This window comes from Corvus kubaryi, unplaced genomic scaffold (assembly GCF_017639235.1).
Source record: "Corvus kubaryi isolate FWS band 111438036 unplaced genomic scaffold, C.kubaryi_AGA036_p1.0 37396, whole genome shotgun sequence".
In the NCBI taxonomy this organism is placed as follows: domain Eukaryota; kingdom Metazoa; phylum Chordata; class Aves; order Passeriformes; family Corvidae; genus Corvus; species Corvus kubaryi.
This window is the reverse complement of record NW_024581135.1, coordinates 25,655,483-25,675,435: the sequence shown is the minus strand read 5'-3', so window position 1 is coordinate 25,675,435 and position 19,953 is coordinate 25,655,483. Positions and strand designations below refer to the sequence as shown.

At 41.4% G+C, this 19,953-nt stretch overlaps 1 protein-coding gene across 6 annotated transcripts in view; it reads right to left on the bottom strand.

Annotated features, from left to right (window-relative positions):
- PARD3B (par-3 family cell polarity regulator beta) overlaps positions 1 to 19,953 on the bottom strand; it is a 402,580-nt gene that overhangs the window by 5,326 nt on the left and 377,301 nt on the right. The gene's annotated exons all lie outside the window — the stretch shown is intronic.

Below are 19,953 nucleotides of genomic sequence, written 5' to 3'. Positions count from 1 at the left end.
GTTCATGTGAAAAGCAACACGTGAATGTGTCATCCGCAAGGATGTGCCATGGAGCCCCCTCTGTAGCCTGCTGCATCTTAATTTCATGATTTGCACTAATGAAGCATTGATATTTTTTCCTAGTACAACTTAACTTGTGGTACTTTTGAAATGGCAAAAATAATTGTTCTCACAGACATGTCACCAGAGCATCCCCAAAAGTTCAACTCAATTAGGAGTTTTTGCCAGTCTGACTGCAAATGTCTTTGCACTTTGGACAAAACCTCTCATTGACTGCACAGGAAGCTTCTCTCCAAATGAGTGCTGAGGGAAGAAGACAGAGTTTTGACCCAAAACAGGGGCTGGAAGTATAAATCAATTATACTTGCTCTGTGGCCTTGGGACTGAACTCATCAACTGTTTAAATATTCTTTGCATAGATTATGAAAAAAGTCATCATTCTGGTACAGCAGATCAGGTGTTCAAAATTTGTCAATGACTCTCTTGTTCACACAGAGATTTTACAAGCATGCTCCTTCTTTCTTAACCTGGGCTCCCAGACTCTGCTGGAACTTGTTTTAGCCTGTAGTAAAACAAAACATGTGGTTTTCTGCTGCACTCGTTTAAGCCCATGGGGTAAATCACGGACACAGGCAATGAACAAACATTATCTGCCTTGAAATGAACCTGCAATTCTCCTCCTGGAATAACTTAGTGCAAATGTTTCCTGTTTAAAATGGAAAGAGCAAAAGGAAGCATTCCAGGCCTTGGACTTTTAGGACTCTATGCTCCCCAGAGACTTTCTGCTTTAAAAACAGAACATTATAAAAGACAGGCACTCTCAGCTTCCCCCTCCATCTCCTGGTGAGACAGTCCAGACAAAGTGCTGAAGGGCCTGAAGCCACCCTCTGAGATACCAAACCACTCTTAACCGTATGTACTGAGACAATTGCTGTTGCTGCTCACACACCTACGCCTTGCAACAAAGCCTAATTTCCACAGCAGGCCAAAGAGCTGCTCCACGTATTTCTGCATGAAGGCTTGTTCACTAGTCAGTCCCATCACACTCAGCTTTAATGCCTCTGTGCACAAAAGCATACTTCCAATCATAAAAGACTCTGCAATGGTAGGAACTGCTTTGTGTCAAGCAGCACACCAACAGGAACAAATGTCAAACCTACACCCATCACCTTTTAATAAAGGATCATGCTCAAAATCCTGTGCATTGGTTTTTTAAGGTGTTCTTGTTGGCAGCTATAATCAATGCAACTCTCATGGATCACGTTAAAAAAGGACTGAGCTTGGAACCTGATCCTGAATTCACTGAAAAGCCAGGTAGCTTTTGGACAAAGCTCTAACTGCAAATTGAATTACTCTAAAAAAACCGAATTCAAGATGAATTGGTACCAAAATGATGGCTGAGAACAGGACTGAGCCACCAGCATGATGTACTGAGCCTTTGACTCATGCCTCAACTGACACCAGAGATCTGCAAGGTGCAAGAAAAAAGAGGGGTGTGTTTTGCCATCCAGCCAAAAGAGCTTTTTCCAGGAAAGCTCAGCCAGCCCAGTTTTAGGAATCAGTGTTACACTGCTGCCACAGAAGCTGTGACTGTGCAGAGGGTTGTGCACGCAGGCTGCTCTGACCCAGGACTGTGCAGTGAAGATGAGCCTGGGCAATCAAAGCAAGCCAGACATGAGAAATGGCCCCAAGCTGCCTGAGCCAATGCCATCAGATCTCCATTGCTGTTACCTCTCCTAGCAAACTAAATCCACCATCGGTTCACTTACAGCTAACACCATCTGTGGTTGTGTAGACAAACTGCAGAAGAACATGTGGGAAGAGCAAGATCTTTCTTTACAAAATAAAACCCCAAGTTGTTCACTGTCAGCACCAGTTTCCTTTCTCTGAGGGTGAAACACCCATAGGTGGTGTAATTCTTGAGTGTCTTGCCCAGAGTCATGATTTAGCAGCTGGGAGGAGAGGTTGTACACCAAGACCTGACAGGAATCCACTCCACACGAACCTTTTAGGAAAGCCCCAGGAAGAAAGAAGGTATGCCCGTTATTTTAGCAGCCTTGGGAATAATACAAGCGATGATCTAGCCAATGATTAGCAGAACTCTCACCTGAGTAAAACCTTGAGAAACACTGGTAACTGTCCAAAAGGCTGACTCTGGGCAGCATGACTGAGGGAAATTTCACAAAAGATATCCTCATGGCTGCTCCACACTCTCCAGCTCACTTCCCCTAGTGATCCCAGTGGGTGTTATGCTTGCAGACACACAAGCTACAATGACAACACTTTTTTTTCCTTTTATGATCAGCACAGCATGTTGGAGTCAAATTATTTCTTGAGAATTCATTCTTCCCCCCCCTTACCACCCATGCCTGGTGAAGTCCATTCTTAGGGAGCTGCTCACAGTGCAAGGAACCAGCCTAGAGAGTGTCCATGAACCTCTATCTGATCAGTCTTAAAAAACAGGAAAAAACTGCCCTTTCCTCCTCAAGTGTGACAAATTTACTATCAGAAAGTCAATCTTTTTAAAGTGGAAGAAACAACTGCAAATACCAAGCTCTGGCTGCAGAAAGTATTAGCAGTAGCTCTGGGATACTGGGGGCAGTTCCTAGCAGGAAGAGGAGGGCTCCTCTGAACCAGCACCCTTCTCACTCGATAGCCCATGGTGTAAAAGTATATGCTGTTGTTTATCCTTAAAGAAATTGCCAAAACAAACCAAACCAAACACTTTCTACTCGGCAGCCCCTTGTAGATGCTGTGCTTGTTTCTGCAAGAAGGAAAACAACTCCTACCTTTTCCCTCAGCAGACACTGCCACCTCTGAGGAGGTCCTAATGAAATTCTTCTCCTCTCTCTCACTGTTTTTGTTGGCTTCTGATGAGTTCAGAGTTCACAGGGCCATATCACACCTCCCAAGTGACCCACAGTGTGGGGGTCAAACCAATAACCTCAAGTGGAAAATCAGTGACCCAGGGGAGTGATCAAAAATCCACAAATTGGGTCAAGCAGGTCCAGCCACTCAAAAGGACCAGGCCAGGAGCATGTCCTCCGAGAGGACATGCTGAGTAGGAGCTGCTCTGACCGTCAGCTGTTTTCCAGATTTTTGGCCAGTTGTTTGACCTGGGGATACAGTGCAATTAATGGCAGGCAGAAGCCAGGGAAGCTGACACAACGTCCTGGGAAGGAACTGATCTCAGAGCTCAAAAACTGGTTTTGCTGATAGTTCAGCTCTGCTGGGTCCCACTGGAAAGCACATTATGGATGTGGGTCTAGCTAAAAGCAGAGGCTGCTGCTGCAGGAAGCAATTGAATGAAGGGAGAGAGAAGTACAAAGGAGTGAAACTGGTGGGGCAGTGTGAAAACACTCCTCAAAAATGTCATGAGCAAGGTGCCCTTTAAAATGTCTGCTTTATTTAGAGGAAGCAAGGTCTCATCTTCCTTCCCCTGAAGAGAAATTACAGATCACACACAGGTGGTTGCAACATGTTTCACTTCATATGCTGGTTTGCAGCTCTACCAGCTTATCTTTTAAAATGATTCACCAGTTAACAACTGTGATCCATTTTGAGCATTAAGGGCACAAAGCAGCCTTGTCCAAGCAAAGCAGGTGACTTGTGACTGATATTCAATTAACATGTTGTTATTTTCTCTACAACAAGTAAAGCCTAAAGCAGGTTTGTTTTTCTATCTCTGCTTTATTTATCTTCCAAGCACAAAAAAGATAGGATTTTCTGGCTTTACTGCAGAATTTTTAAGAGCTTCTGGATTTATTTAAAACTGAACCACAGTATTCAGAATACTTAGGAAAGACTTCTTTTACCCAAAATGTTATTTAGTCACAGGTATCTGAAGCCCTAACTAAAACTATCAAAAGCCCTAACTAAACACTTTTTGCTTTCTGCAGTTCCCTTTTTTTTTTTAAACCCCCATTTTAGTAATTTTTCAACTGTGGAAAATCTTACAGAGTAGACTGGCGTAAATACCTGATGCTTCAAAAAACAATCAGAAAAAAAGTAATTACATTTCAGGTTTACTGCATTTCATTGATAACCTCCATTTGCAGGTCACCTTTAACATCAGTCAGGAGACACATGCTTGGGCTATCTGAAAGGAAAAGAAAGCAAAATGAAGGTCTAACTGCTCGTGCTGTGCCCCATCACGTTGGGGGTTTGGATTTCATCATGACAAAGGGTTCTTCTTCCCTCTGTTCTATAGGGAGAGTCACAGAGGTCACCCTCTTAGTACCTGGTAAAAAGCAAAGAAGGGAATGCTCTCTTCTTACATCACTATCTCCTCCTTGCTGCTGAGGGAATATTTTGCAAGGGATATAATCTCACATGAAAACCTGCTTTCTTACTTTGTTAGAGAGTACTTCTTGAAATAAACTTCAAAGACAGCCACAGACTAAGTAGCAAATGGAAAGCCCACATTTGGCTGCAGTCTCTTTCATGTCTAAGCAGGACATACAGAGACTCTGGGTGATGGCATCAGACAGCCCAGGCTGTGATTAAAGAACAGGAGAAAGCGACAAGGTCCTATCTGTGTCCAAATTCTCACTGAAGAACTCCATTGTATGCAGTGTGATTGTGTGCTGTTTGTTCTCAGCCAGGAGGATCTACTTTTAAAGAAGAAAAGAGAAGCTGGTGTAAGAACTAAATTATGCAAACAAACAATCTTGAAGTATCAAATACATTACACTGTGTCTTTATAAAGCTCTTCTCAACAAACACTAAAAACAACTGACTGAAAAGACCATGTGCCATCTCTCCAGGTACAGTATTAAAGATCCTGCAGTGCTGTTTGTAGTCAGTGGCTCTAAGAACTTCTGTTGCTTAATATTCAACGTGCATATAACATAAATAAATTAATGAAATTTTAAATCACTGCAGATTTAAAAAAAATCACTGGAAGTCACTGAGATGCCTTAAGGTGGGTCTCTGTATCTTAATAGGTGAGATACTCCTACAATAAATATTCTTTGCCCTTTCAGATCAATACTTCCCATAGCCAAAGAAAGGCTTTGCACTTAAAATTCACTGGGAATCAAATCTGGTATCTTAATGCTGGGAAGAATCTGCAGCACAAGGAAGTGCTCAGTGGTTGCTGTCTGTGAGAGAGGCTTGTACCTCTCAGAAGAAGGCAGATGTCTAGCAATGTCATACTAACCTCAAACACACCAGGCACACTTTATTTATGGGCTGAGCTGGTGGAGGTGCTTCCTTCTCCTGTTCTTTTATCAACAATACAAGGCTGAAAAATCAGATAACGTAAACGAATACAATCCCTGGCTCTCATGTAGCACATGCCATGCAGAGAGAGCTGTTTTTAGTTTGAGGACTGTGTTTGGAATTCCTTTAGTGTCAGGTTTCCAGTTACCAGGCCCTCTTCCCTGGGCCAGGCACGACTGCGGTTGGACTGGATTAGCAGAACACTCTGCAATGTATATTACGCAGCTTTGACTTCTATAGGCTTTGCAGACCCATAAAAATAATGATCATTTCATGACCTGCATTTCGAGGTGGGGGGGGGGGGGGGTTGTGTGTGAGTGGTGGGTGTAAGAGTGGAAGAATCTCTCTTCCCTTTTTAAAGAATTCCTATTTGGTTTGGAGAAGGAGGGGTCCATATAAGTTTGTTTGAAATTCGAGCAATACGTTTCAGATGCAATATAGGCAGGCCTGATTCTCTTCCCCTGCATACAGTTTTGCAAAGTCTAAAGTGGTGCTAACTGGCCTGAACACAAGAGTTTATAGGCACAGTTTCTCTCTCTCTCCAATATTACAGCTTAAAATATTTAGAAGCAAACAGTTAAAGCACCATAATCCCAGTAGGTAAGTGCAGAGACATGTTTATATTACTCTAGTTGAAGTCCAGCCTTAAAGCAGCTGGAGAACGAAGTCCTTTATTGTTTGCAGAGTGCCACACTTTGAGGTGTTGGGCCCCAGCTGCTCCCTGGGCCGTTCTTCGCAGTTGGAGACATTTAGGTGTCACACGCGCTTTTACATCTTGCATTTACAAGACCAAGCGTACAGTTTAGTCACATACTAGCTTTCCATGCAGGGAAGCAGACTGCAGAAACAACTGTAAGACAGGCAAGCAATGTCTGACATGTTTACAACTACGTAAGATTTCTTATGACAGCATGAACAACTTATTTTGTCTGCAAGAAAATAGATTGTTCTCGATCCCTAATGGAGCAAACTATGTCACAGATTGGTTAACATCAGAATTTAGAGTGCCATTTAGTTAAACTCCCTCCCATCAGCAACCAAACCATAAAACAGTGTTGCTGCTTTGCTCCAGCATTAGTTTATTTTCCACAGCAAATCGCAGACCAGTTTCTGATAATCCCATCCTGCAGGCAAAGCTCCCCTTTCTTTCCTTCCCTAAATCCAACCTACGAATATAGGAACTGTGACAACCAGGATTAAAACCCTCCAATCAACAAAAACAAAACCCAGAATATGCTAGCTGGTGCTCTATAAATGCCCAAAAAGCATTCAAAACAACTAGTGCAATAATCCTTCCTACTCAATTCCTCACTTGTTTTGTTCGTATGCTCTCAGGCATGGTACATCTCTTCTACCAGGAGGCATAAAGTAGCACCTATTGAACAAGACATCGCTATTCTGTGAGCTCTTCAAGCTTAAAGGGATCTTAAGTAGATTGGTACTTTAAGTAGCGAGTCATTACAACATGTGTCATTTCAGATGTTTCTCATTATTCAACACAACATAATGCCATGTGAGTCATTAACCTCTTGGCACTGGTAACCTACTCTCAATGCTAAGCAGTTATGCTTGCTGCTCAGGAACCCCCACGCTCTGTTGGGGAGAGACCTGGCTGAGATTTTAAGGTCCCTTTGGTCTTTTGTTTTGCAGATTAGTGGGGACCAAAAGCTCTTCCTAGAGTCTAAAAGAGTTCTTGGCCTTTGGTCTTTTGAGTCACACTCCTGAGAAGATGCTGACCAAGTTACGTTGGAGGGGAGAAAACTTCTATTTAAACGACATTTGCCTCTCAATCCAGCAAGAGAAGCTTCTCAGTTGAATTTTGCATTTCTATGCAAACTCAAACTAATATAAAAATGTACTGAACACGAGCAGAACTGCCACCACTGGAGCGAGATGCTGAAGTGAAAGCTGTGCTATAGTAATACTTGCAGTGTCTTACTGCGTAGCAACTTCCAACAGACAGGGGGACCCCGCTGCCCCTGCCCTGAGAACAGCCAGCTGCTTCCCTCAAGAGCAGGCAATCGATGAGAAGGGAGCGAGGTGCAGAGGCAAGACCCAAACACGGGCCTCAGCGCAGCAGCAGCACAAAAGCCAGAAATACTATCTGGATCCCTTTGCCTCATCCTAACCCCTACTGGAGGTATCTGCTTTTTTGAAGGCTATCAGAGTAGAAATTAAAGAGTCTGTTCTGGTTCAGGAGCTTTTAATTTGATTTAAAAGAAATTCTGTTGCCATAGTCAAAATTGCTATTCAGAAGGAACCGATCACACTCCAGAAGAGCTCCTCCCGAGCAGGGAAGCCTCCACCCTTTGCCCATCCATTCACAGCACTACTGCTCTCCACACTGGTTTTGTGAAGTGCTTTTAGAAATACATAAACCCAAATTCTACCCTGTTCTCATTTTTCATGTGAAATGAATTTAAAACATGGTGACCATTCAACTTACTATTCAAATGATTTTCAACTAATAACAGAAATCATTAAAAGAATTTTCCTAAGTAATAATAACCTGGGCCCAGGTCTTTACTATTCAGCCACTGGGACCTTAACATGCTGTCTGATCTTTAGTGGGCTAGTAAAAACCTGTAAGAAGTGGTTATTAATGTTATTACCAAGCTTTTAGGCTTTTTTTTCTTTTAGAGCATTTCTCATTTAAATTAAAGCATTCCTTGCAGCACTTTCTCCCACTGCCGTGATGAAGCATGGCTGTCAATTCTGTCTCCAATGGCACAAACTGGGTAGTAAAACCATGCTTCAGTAAAAAAGGAATATGTAGCTGGTTATTTTTTTCTTCATTTTGTTTCTTTCTGGTCCAGACATACTGTTAAACTCACTGTGACATACCATTCCTTTTTTTTCCCCTTTGCAACAAAGGCAAAGCTCAAGACCCAGAGGAGAAGGATGGCTGTTTTGGGGGGGCGAGAGGGACCTTAAAAACAAGCAGCTCCTATTTCTTTCTTCAGGCAGTATTTCAGTCCCCATTGTTTCCCTACTGCTCATGTACTGATTTTCTCCTAAACAGCACAAACAGCCTGTAAGTACATCCTCCCCCCCAGTATTTTCTTTTGTTAGAACCTTTCATTTCTATACCGGCATTAGATTATACATTTCCTGGCTTGCTGCACTCCATTAACACTCTGGTAACCACCCATTTTCCAGCCAGCCATTAAACACCACCTTTCATAACTGAGATTTAAAGGCTCAGGGCATGATAAACCGCTGAAGTTATAACTTTACAGCTGCCTCTATAGAAGTGTGTAAATCTCCAGATTTGGATGGGCAAATCAGTTAATTAGACTTGCATTAAGTCACAAACTTTGCGGGCGCTCTGACAGCAGATGTCCTGAAGTTGTGCTTTAAATAACAAGGGTCAAACCCTCAATCCCACCGGGCTGGGACAGACGGAAATGTCCCACCCGGTGCCCAGGGAGCGGTAGCACCGAGCGCAGCTGCTGTGACTCGCAGCCGGCCGCGAGCGCCCATTCCAGCTGTGTTTATGCTGGCTCCTTCCTGCAGAGCTCCCTCAGTTACACGAACATCAGCGCGGCCGCGGGAGCGCAGCGACTGCCGACTGGACATGTTCTACCTGCTGCCTCTGGTGGAGAAAATCCTGGGTTTACCACCCTACATTTTCTGCCAGCCAGCACACAGGTTGCTCTCAAAGCAGGACCCCCAAGTTTTGGGGCTGAGCACAGCTTCCCCCTGCCCCTACCTGCGGCTGAGGACACTTATGTGCATGACCTCGAGTCACTGCTGGCCAGTAAAAGTTCAGGACTGGTGACATTCGGAGCTGCAGCCACCACTGTCTTTAGGCGCATGGGTAGTAAGTGGTTAACCTTTGGTCATGACGCCCAAGGGCCTGTGCTCCACCTCTGTACGAATTATCTCCCTGTTGCTGCATTTAAAAATACTGTATGTAATTAACTGTTATCAGGTTGTTAACCAGTCTGTTGAAGTGTGAACTTATCATTCAATTGTTTCCTTTATTTACAAAGTCCCTGCCATTCTCTGAGGCAGCAGCCTGGGACAGGCTGTTGACTTGCTTAGATGAGGAGGGTTTGGCACACCAGATCCCTGGAGCAGAAGCAGATTCTGGAGAAGTGAGGCACAGACATGAATCTGCAAACACCCCCTCAAGGTGCCCTGTAGAACAGCTGTGCTTGAGTGAAACACTCACACAGGCCACTACTACCAAATACATCATTGTAAGGCTGCCTTGAGACCTGAACCACTGAGCATGGAGGAAACACACAATACAGCTCCCAACTGCTTTATTCCAACAAGAGGAATTTTTACTCATATATATGGTACTAGCTTTAATGCCTACAGATATACACAAATATGTTCCATTCACAGATGAAGACAACATAACTGCTGACTTTCATACACATCTGAGCTCAGTTTTTCCCTATTTAGTTTGCTGGACATTGTTTCCTTAGGCAAATCTGTAAGTCAGAGGTCATCATGTTAGAGCACTAGATGGAGATGGGTGGACAGGACAACAGCACAAGATGCCACAGCCCTTGCTGTCCTCTCTGTCTCCTTCAGCAAGGCCTAGGCTTGGATTCCTGGAGCCCATCGCACATCATGTTTTTTACCACTATCCCCTCCCAGCCTGGCTACTGTTCTCTTCTTTGCTTTCTTCACCAGCAGCACCAACCGTGGCAGTGCCAGCAAGGTGTCCCAGACGACATGAGACATCATCAGATCTGTGTGATTTTCTTCCATGCATTCCTGGCCTGGGGCAGCACCATGCACCCACAGCAGGATTTACTGGCATGGTGCCTGGGCATGCAGCATCCTATGGGAACTGGTGCAATCACCAATGTCCCCAATCTATGTGCATCCCCCCTAACACTTGCAATAAATGAGATTTGTAGCTTCTAAACAAACTTCTTCTGTGCCATCTGCACACTGTGCTGCATGACAGATGACAAGATAAAATTTGCAACAGCAAAGACCTTAGAGCAAAACAACCTTTTAGAGAGAGCAAGTACAGGCTGCTGTAGCAGTTCTATCAGCTTAGTCATGTATCTAGAACAGAAGACATCAGGATCCTGAAGCTGAAACAGGAGTGCACATCTGAAGACAGAAAAAAAAGCTTTAAAGACACACCAAAACACTTCATCCGTGGCAAAGCAATGCCAATAGCTGGGAATTAGTGATACCTTAACAGAGGTGACAGCATAGTACTTGGTACATAGGGTAGGGCCAAGCCATCATTGAGACAGAGATAGGCTTTGGACAGCACTACCTGGTACAGACTTAAATTTCTTTTGAAAGTATGCATACATCATGTGTCAAAGATGTGCAACGAAGTCTTACGTGGAATACGTGGAAGACAAGATACTGTCAGCAGCTTCAGCTGATGTTACAATGAGCAGCACCACAATCAAAGAGGCATCCCTACTCCACCCAGGAAGGCTGCTATGTGCCATTAGTGAGAAAAAGAGAAGCAATAGTGCTTCCTGATATGAACCTGGCAAGAACCTGGCAGAGGTTCCAGACAGCATGTCTCGATTTGGCTGGGTGAAAAAAATTAAATAAAACCACCCTTTAACTTGAAACAATCTTTTACATAATGAATCAATCAATTATCTTTGCTCTAGTATGTTCAAATCAAGGGAATCATCATTGAAAATAACAACCAATTTATATAGCTCATTTAAAGCCACAGTAAGCTAGGCTGCTGATTCACTAATGAACAATAAAGGTCACCACTATAATATCTCTCCAAGTATTTTCAGATTGTGCGGTGTTATAGACCTGAAGTGGCAAGTTCATAAAAAAACCATCAAGATACTTTGCACGGGGAAGTAAAGATGGAAAAACATCATTGCTTTGCCTAGATACCAGACTGAGAAGAGGGAATATGATGTAATGAAGGACTTTGTGCTCCAGACTCATTCAGCCCTGGCCAAAGCCTCTGGATGTCAATGGAAGCATGTCAATGATCTTTGGATTAGGCTCTTGTATAGAAGAATGGTATCTGAAAGGGGAGAAGAGGGCAGGGAGAGAATGAAACATCTGTATCCTGGAATGAAATCAGGAAGTTAAGGCCTGACAGCCTTAGACAGCAAATAAATACCTCGGGTATTAAATGTAAGTCGCTGAAATGCCTCACTTCAAGTGGAAACATTCCTTTTCAGTTGTGTCTTTCAGGTATTCAGAGAAAAGACCGACCAGAATGCTGCTAATTTATGTTTTACTGTTTGAGTGCCCATGATCTAGACAATGGTACATACATGCAATTATGAAGAAACAAAACATTCTGCCAAGATGAACAGCACACCTCTGCTCTGTGGGTGTTATAGATGTTACATCTATCATTATTAACAGTGTGGCAACTGGGGCAATGTAGCAGAGTGTGCCCTAATCTGCAGCACCATGTCTGGGACTATTACCAGAACCAGATGTTTCAGAGGAAGCTGCAATTTGTGGACAATTAACAGTTTGCATAGGTCTTACAGCATACAAGAACCTCTCGTTCCTCCTCAGATGCTAATTCAAACAAAAGCAACTACTGGTCTAAGCCTGGGTTTGCAGAAAGGTGCAGGTTTCAGAAACACAAAACACTTGATGACACTTCTGTACTTGCAGATGTTGATTCAAAAAACCCCATATATGATAATATTTAACCTTGACAGACGTACTATTTGAAACCCATAGGAAAAAAGCACAATATAGTAGAGAGAGCCTGAGCTGAGCTGAGAAAGATGTGTTTTCCAAATCTCAGTGTTAAATCTTTAATGCTGACTTGGGTTCCTCTTAAAAAAAAAAAAAAAAAAAAGAAGCGTAATTCTACTGCCAGTAAAATAGGATTTTCTTTAAAAGAACTTTGCAATATTTCAAAGGTCCCTCTGTTTAATGACCAAAAAGTAAAAGAGAGAAACATCATACTATATCAAGCAGCTACAATATAACCCATTACTCAAGAACATCATTACAGTTTCTAAATCAGAAAAGCACAAAGTAGCAATACCATTTTGAGGATGCAAAATTGTCTCTGTATACTAAAGACCCTTGAAAAACTTATAAAACTTGTGGTATAAACTAGCACAACTGAAAATGAAATATCTAAGGAGGAAAAGACCAGGGTTAAAGGTTCTGTATTGATTTTTTTTCCCCCTCACATTGGGATTAAAGCAATTTCAGCTGGGACCCAGAATTACAGATGTAATTATAATTTCCATTTATATTTTTAGACTGTGTACAAAGAAGTGTAATAATGGACAGCTGAAAATTTTCCATTGTCCATTAAAAATGAAATGTTTCTGATGAAATCTCTGTAAGACCAAGTACCACTGCAGCAATCTCTCAATAACAGAGCTTGCTTCAGATGTTTGGTGACAAGAGAGAAGGGAGAGTTGCCACCCCTTCATAGGAAGAAATCAAACCAAAATGACATTAAGGTTGTTATTCCCCTACATAATACTAAAGAGATTTCAGGTTAAGATTAATAACAAGTCTTTTCAAAGAAAAAGTCAAATTATCATTAAATAACCTTTCTTGACATTATTTACAGGGTATGTAACACAAAGCATTGCATTAAGGAAGCATTATTTAAATCACATAGGGTCTAGGGAGTGAAAAAGAGAAATTTCTCCAAGTACCACTGCCTGTCTGCCATCCTTCCTCCATCCTTTACAATGTCCATTTAAGCCCAGGTTTCCTGGAGGTCTCTGATAGTGAGGCAAATGACTGCTATTGAAAAGCAAAATGTATTCAAGGTAAAGCAGGTGCTTAAGTGCTCTGATGGATCTGGGCCTAAAAATTCAAGTTGTAAACCCCAACTCAATTTCAAATGACTAATTGAATTTGCCTTTTTTTTTTTTTTTCTTAATTCCCTTTGGTTTTAAACCGATCTGCTCTGTGCTTTCTGCCACAAAACATGGCGCAGTCAGTACCACAGCACAGCTTTGTCCCACCACGCTGCTCCCGCTTGCCATTCCAGAGGGACAAAGAGATCCATACAGAAATGCTCAAAAATGCTCAAACCCAGCACTGGTATATTCAAGCAGCCTAAATTCAGCCTAATTCCCGAGTCAGTGAGAAACCCAGATGCCTTTAGAGACCCCTACAAAGCTAATTAGACTACCAGAAGTCTACACACAGCGAAGTCACATGGGTTTTCTGAGCACAGCTACTGGGATCCTCAAAGCTTTTAACTGATTCTGGAAATCTTTAATCGCTGAATGTATCGTTGTAAAGTGTGTTTGCTGTTTGAGCATCTTTGGAGGAAGGACTGTTGGCATTCTTTTTTCTACATGCTTTGTCCCAGCTATTGTGTTGGCTGGTTGAGTTCGGTTCAAGAGCGTATCACTATTATCTCCTTAAAAAAGCAAAACAAAGGGAGAAACTGTGGCCATACCATGCTTCTAAAAATACATTCTTTCCATACTGACGACAACTCAGTTCTCAGTAAACAAACATGCCTTTTCTTTAAAGCACAGTATCTCAGATTGAACCAAAACTCATAGCAAAATGCTAAATGAGCGACCAAAACCTGGTGACACATGGATATATATACAGCAGTACACTAGCACTTAGGTCCAAGCAAAAAGCAAGTCACATGGATTTTCACTGTGAAATCATCCTGAGATTGGTTTTTCTTGCCAGATTTTGCCATGATCTACAACAGACTGCTCTCAAAGCATCTCCCTTCCTTCACCTGTAAAACAAGAGCTATTTTTCTTCTTTAAGTGAAGGAAAGTGCCAGCTACTCAGTATCCAAGGACCCCTGTTGGCTTGGGGTTTTGCTTTATAACCTGGGCTGGGTTTTGTTCACACATTTCCTGCCCTCTGGATGGAACTCTGACTGCCAATTTCCAAGGCACTGTCTCGGACTATCTAGTGCACAGATCCAATCTCCTGGCTGAATTACATCTGGGGTGGAACAAAAATGGCAGATAATTCACTTTCTATTAAAGTTAACACTCTCCTCCACTTGCTTCCCACGTATGTTATACAGTGGACGTGTTTGCATGTTCTGCTCTATTTTTTCAGCTGTTGCAAGCACACAAGCTATCAATTATACTCTATGCAGAGAGAAGATAGTGATTTGAGGAACGGCTTCCAGTTTATATAACTCCTCACCTCATTACTGCTCAAACATTTAAATGAATGCTTTTGGGCAAGAGGCCTGAAGTAGAGAGATTCCTTAGGTGCTCTCTCCCCTGCCATTTCCCCCCTCATTGAATGGTTAATCAGAGCAGCGTAATTCTTTAAAACTAATATTTATTCAAACAGCTGCAGGATCCCACCTGCTCATTCAGAACAGAGGACAGAAGCAGTGGAGGTCACAGCAATACCAGACAGAGCCAGCAGAAGTATGAGTTCTGTCAATATCTCTATAGCCAGCCTAAGTTATGTTTTGCAGACAAAGGTTTTGAGTACAGCAAAGACACTACCATTACCCTAAAGATGTGGTTAAGTTTTTAGCATATGCATTGTGGTATTTAATACATTTTCAAAATAAAGCTTGCTGGAAGTCTGACTAGTGGCCTATGTGCTATTTAAGACCAGCCGCACGCCTACAAAGCTTTGCTGCTGTGTTTCTGGCATATCCACAACATCTTTACCTGTGGTAAAGATGCTCCATAGCTTATGCAGATTTTCCCAAATAAGCATCCACAAAAGAACACTATCACTGTGCATCTTATGCTTTGTTTATGCCATATTTGAAAGAACTGTTCTAGTAGAAAATTTTGCACAGGTGCTAAATGACAAAATTAGTGCTAATTTACATAACTATTAAATGCTAGAACAATGCAATCTTTTCCAAGCCTGGAGATGAGAGTAAAGATTCTTAAGAAAGCAGGAATTAATCTTCTCTAACAGGGTACAACAGGAGTTTTAGCTCTATGCTTGCTCTTAACAAAGTTGCTGGTCCATCACCACTAGTGATCTGAATGTTTGCAATTCTTCAACAACCTTGAATTACATTAATTACATTTACTTTTATTTCACTTATATCTGCAGTAAGATTGGATGGGCTGAAGAAGAACACATAGAGGAAAAGATGTATTTCTTTTACTAGGATCTCCAAAATCTGGAGAGAAACTGCTAACGTTAGTGGGCAAAATTGTTGGTGAAAACAACAAGTAACCTAATCAGAGTTTATCAAATTACTACCAGACTGACCCAGACAGCAAAGAAATCAAAGAATATGCTCCAACAGTGGTTGTGTTTCAGTCTAAACTGACTGCAATCATTAGGAACACATCCATGGATTGCAGTGGTTCTGGCCCAGGCTTGTACTAGCTTCTAGTAAATTTCTAGCTGTTCTCAAGGGGGATCAACACATCTAAAGCATGACTTTCTATGAAGAGCAACATAAAAGCCTTTGGTGAACATGAGCAAAGAAATTTGGACAAAACCCTCTAAAACTGAGACTTTTCTTCTGATATGTTTAAGACTTCTGTGCAGAGAAATTAAATATGTCACCTACTTATGGAATGGAAGCAGTTTGGCTGCCAATTGTCTGAGCTGTGTTGAAACAGCTGCTCTAGCAACTGTTTTTACTATTAAATTCTTCAGTGATTCTCTTAATCCCAAATTAGACACTTCTTTCCTTTAATCACCAGTTTATATAAAAGCTCTTTCCTCACAAGGCAGGGTTTCACCAAGGATAACAAACAACGGCAGGTCTGCTCAGCATGCTGCCCTTGTGTTTCTCTACTCCTCACATCTCCCCCACCCTGCTTCTCATTTCTCGGTGGGTGGCACACAGAGTGCTCACGACTCTGTCCCCTACATGTTTGTAAAAGAACACAGAACTGTATTTGGGGTCTTAAGATTTCACAGCCTGTCATTAAGCATGTAATTAAGACTGTCCACATACAATTCACTTTCCTACTTAATCATCATAATCTTTCCTCTTTCCCAAACATGTACATAAGGATACCTATAACTGACTCACTTTAAATGGCTTGCTATTAGAAGCTTGAAACTTGCCATTGTGACAGTACAACATCCTGTAGGGCTGTGTTTCTGATGTGGTGTTTTCTTGGTGGTTTTTTTTTTTTGTTTGTTTTTTCCGAGTATGCTTTGCAAAGATTGGATGGAGACAAAGGAATTGAGAACTAATATGGAGAACTAACTGCAGTCTGCCTCTGAGCAAAGGGTGCCATTGCAAAGCTGCTGTTTGCTCACAGGAACATAGCTGAGCAATGGCACAACATACAAGATGTTCCCGTACAAAAATGAGAGCTGCAGGAAGCTTGCTCAAAAATTCCTGATCCAACAGCCTCAAAAATAATACATATTTACACCTGATACTGTTGGCTTCCTATATTTTTCCTTTGCTAGTTGTTTTTGAAGCACATTTGCTGACAGCCATCTTTCAGCCACACCTCCAGACATATTTATCAAGGGAAAGCCAAAACCAAGAACTGCAGCGGAGTTGTCTTATTTTACAATGCTCTTTCTCACCTTTGCAGCCTAGAGCCCACACTTTTTGATTAGCTCTGAATTACAGCTCAGCATGAGCAGCAACATTTTTATTCCAAATATCCGTACCTACAAAGCAGCCAGCTGAGCTTCCCAGTCTGCTGGTCTCCTGAGCCATTTCAATATCCATCTTAACAATGCAATGGATATATTTGCATTTTGGAGCACACATCTTATTCCCCAGGTTTCACTCAGCACATCACTATGTTGATGCATTCTATGGGATATATGCTTTTGGTTTTTAATTTAATCTTCTTCTTAATTTGCATTCACTTATCTTTTTTCCACAGATCCTTCATCTCAACCTAACCATTTTGTACTGATACTTTTTTCTTTCATTAATATTTTGTTCCCTAACAGTTGTTTTGTTCTTTTACTCACTGGAGGCATAGTTAATACAGCTTTCTTTTCTGAGGCAATGTCTCCAAGACTTCATTAAATTTTATAATATTAATTCAAGTCCTTTTGTTCAAATGCAGTATTTCCCTCCATCTCCCATATTTTTAAGCTGAATTTGGTGCCCTTAGTTTGAGTGGGAGGTCCTTATGCCTGATTATACACTAAAATTCATACCAGATCCATGTTTTCTGTAAATGTGACACTTGAAAGTATTTTTATTTATTCCACATAGTATCTCCTTGCAAAAAGGCTGGCTGTTTAGTTTCAAAATATTAATTGACTTTTAAACTATTCCATATTGCATTAACTGGCTTTTTGCTATGAGGAGTTGACTGACTTATTAGGAAAATTGACAAACCCCATCCCTGTCTGACTCCTTCCACACTTCCAAAGTATTCTTTTGGGACATCTGGCTTTTAGCGTTTTTTTTTTCAAGCTATGTCCCAGTTGTTACAGACGTTTTCTTCGGTCAATTTTCTTTAGTTATTCCCATGGAAATTATAGAGGTGGCCTGCCAGCTGCAATCCATGATTTGATGTCACGAACCTTGACCTTTCTGACTTTCTAAAGTATACTTTTTCATTATTTAGACTTAATTTGTCTTGGATGAAGGCATCATGTTCATTTCAAGTGATATTTCTATTTTATTAGAAAGCTGGAGGTATGTTTTACAACTAAATCTCCTTCCTTTTGTATTCACCGCAGAGAATTTCTGAAATTGTAATCCTGTTTACAAATTTCTTTCCTCCTTTCAGTCATGTCTTAGAGACACAAGACCATTTTTTGAAAGGTCTGTAGTACACTGACACTTTTCCTTCCTGCTCTGCTTTTAATGCCCGAGACTCTCGCTGTAGAAGGTACACACAGGTTATTTATGAACTCTGCACATTTTTGGACAAATGTGTTTTGACATCATATATGAAAAAAAGTCTTCAAGCTTCACATATGGCACTGAGGTGATATTAGGTGCCATTGCACACCTCAGCAGAGGGATGGAAACTGAGGTGGAAGAGAAGAAGTTGCAACAGAGCATTTCCAGCTCTCTGCTGCATGTATGTGTCACAAATCTGGTGTCCTGCTATAGATTTGGGCTCTGTCCCTGAGATACAATGATTTCCCTGACATCTCTTAGAGCCCGGGTAGTTTCCAGAGCAATCAATTTTAGTATCTTCCAGAGTTAAGAGAAGTTAGTTAGCCAAATCTTAAAACTGTTTGAAATTGGATTCAAGCTAATCTTTTAATGAGCACATCAGCTTGGTTCCCAAGCCTGGGCTCTAGCATGTAAGAATGATCCTTTTTCTTTGCCTGTATTTCATCTTGGCTGGTTTACTGCAACATATCTTGGAGGTCCTTGAATAGGACCACTATTTCCATTAAAACTGATTCTAAATTCACCTGCCAGCACTTAAAATCCAACTAAAACCATACAAATATTTCATTTATATGAGATCACCACATTGGAAGAGACACACAGACAAGATTCTGCTGCATTTTCAATAAAAGCACAGCTGTCAAGATAAAAATCATATTAAAAAAATATCCCTAAATTACTGGTATCACTTTAGATGATTAAAACAGAAGAGAAAGTTAATAATCAAGTACACTGGAGAATATAGTGTTTGAATATTATTTATATTTCACATGACTAGGGTGATGAAGTTAGTTGGGCCATTCATTTTTGTACCCTACTTAGTTCTAATCCTATTTAAGGCACCAAATTATCAAGTCTTCTTAGTTTTGAAGTTACACCAGGGGAATATTAAAAAAAATTATTTATATCAAAAATTAAAAAAGGCCATTTACAATTAGTTCTCAAATGTTTCTCTTGACCATCTCCTTTTATTTTAATCAGTATGAGTAATGAGGGAGATACAGACTTCATTCAGCCACCTGGAACTATACAATATTTTCCCATCAACCTGCTCTTCATTGGCTTCCACCCCTTTGGAGGGAAAAGCCTGGGCATTACTTAAAATATTGGGTATTATATTATGCACCAGAAGTCAACAGGTTCACCTTGTAGCTGTGTAACATTTGTCCAGTAACATGGGTTCACTGACAGGCTAAGATGTGAGTGATTCTGGACAGGGTTGATAAACTATTCCACTGCCATTAAAGTTTTGGCAGCCCTGCCCCCCTTCATGAGAGAGTATCTGCAGATGCTCTTTTTATCAGGTGAACATTGCTCCAGTTTAAACAGTACTACAAGGCAGCAATGGTATTTATTCCCTGTAGTCTGCGTCAGCATTGTCACCCTCTGCCTGCCATAAAGCACCATTTTGGGCAAATAAAAAATAGAGGAAGTCGCAATTTCAGTGGAGCCATGTAAGGAAGTCAACTGGTGAGAGGAACAGCGAAAAACAGAGGCAGGCTCTTACTCAGGAGTGTCTGAGCACCAAGAAGGTGTTGGGAAGATAACTTGGCAGAACAGCAGCCATGTGATGGGACAGAGCAGTGCTGTCACTGAGAACCACTGTGCCACCACATGGCACTTGTCGACAGCAACACCAAGCAGGACGTGCCGCCTCTCAGCTGATGACCATAATCATGACTGCCCTGCTGGATCAACCCTGTGCAACAAATTGGTGCATGCCAAGGAGGACTATAGATGAGGTATACAAAATAAGAAAGAAGACAGATTTTTTCCAACAAGTGATGGAATAGGTTAAATCAAAGTGATTCTAAGCAGAAAAAAAATAATTAATTGTGATTTAAACCAGCATACAGGGAATTTTGGTTTAAATAATTCATTTTAGACCTTGCTTTTTCATCTGTGGTCCTTGGCTAGTCAATTCCCAGAGGCTGGGAATGCTCTGACAAGTTGATTTACAGCTAATTATAGTCTGCACTGAAATTGTGATTTCTTTTTTGTTAACCAAG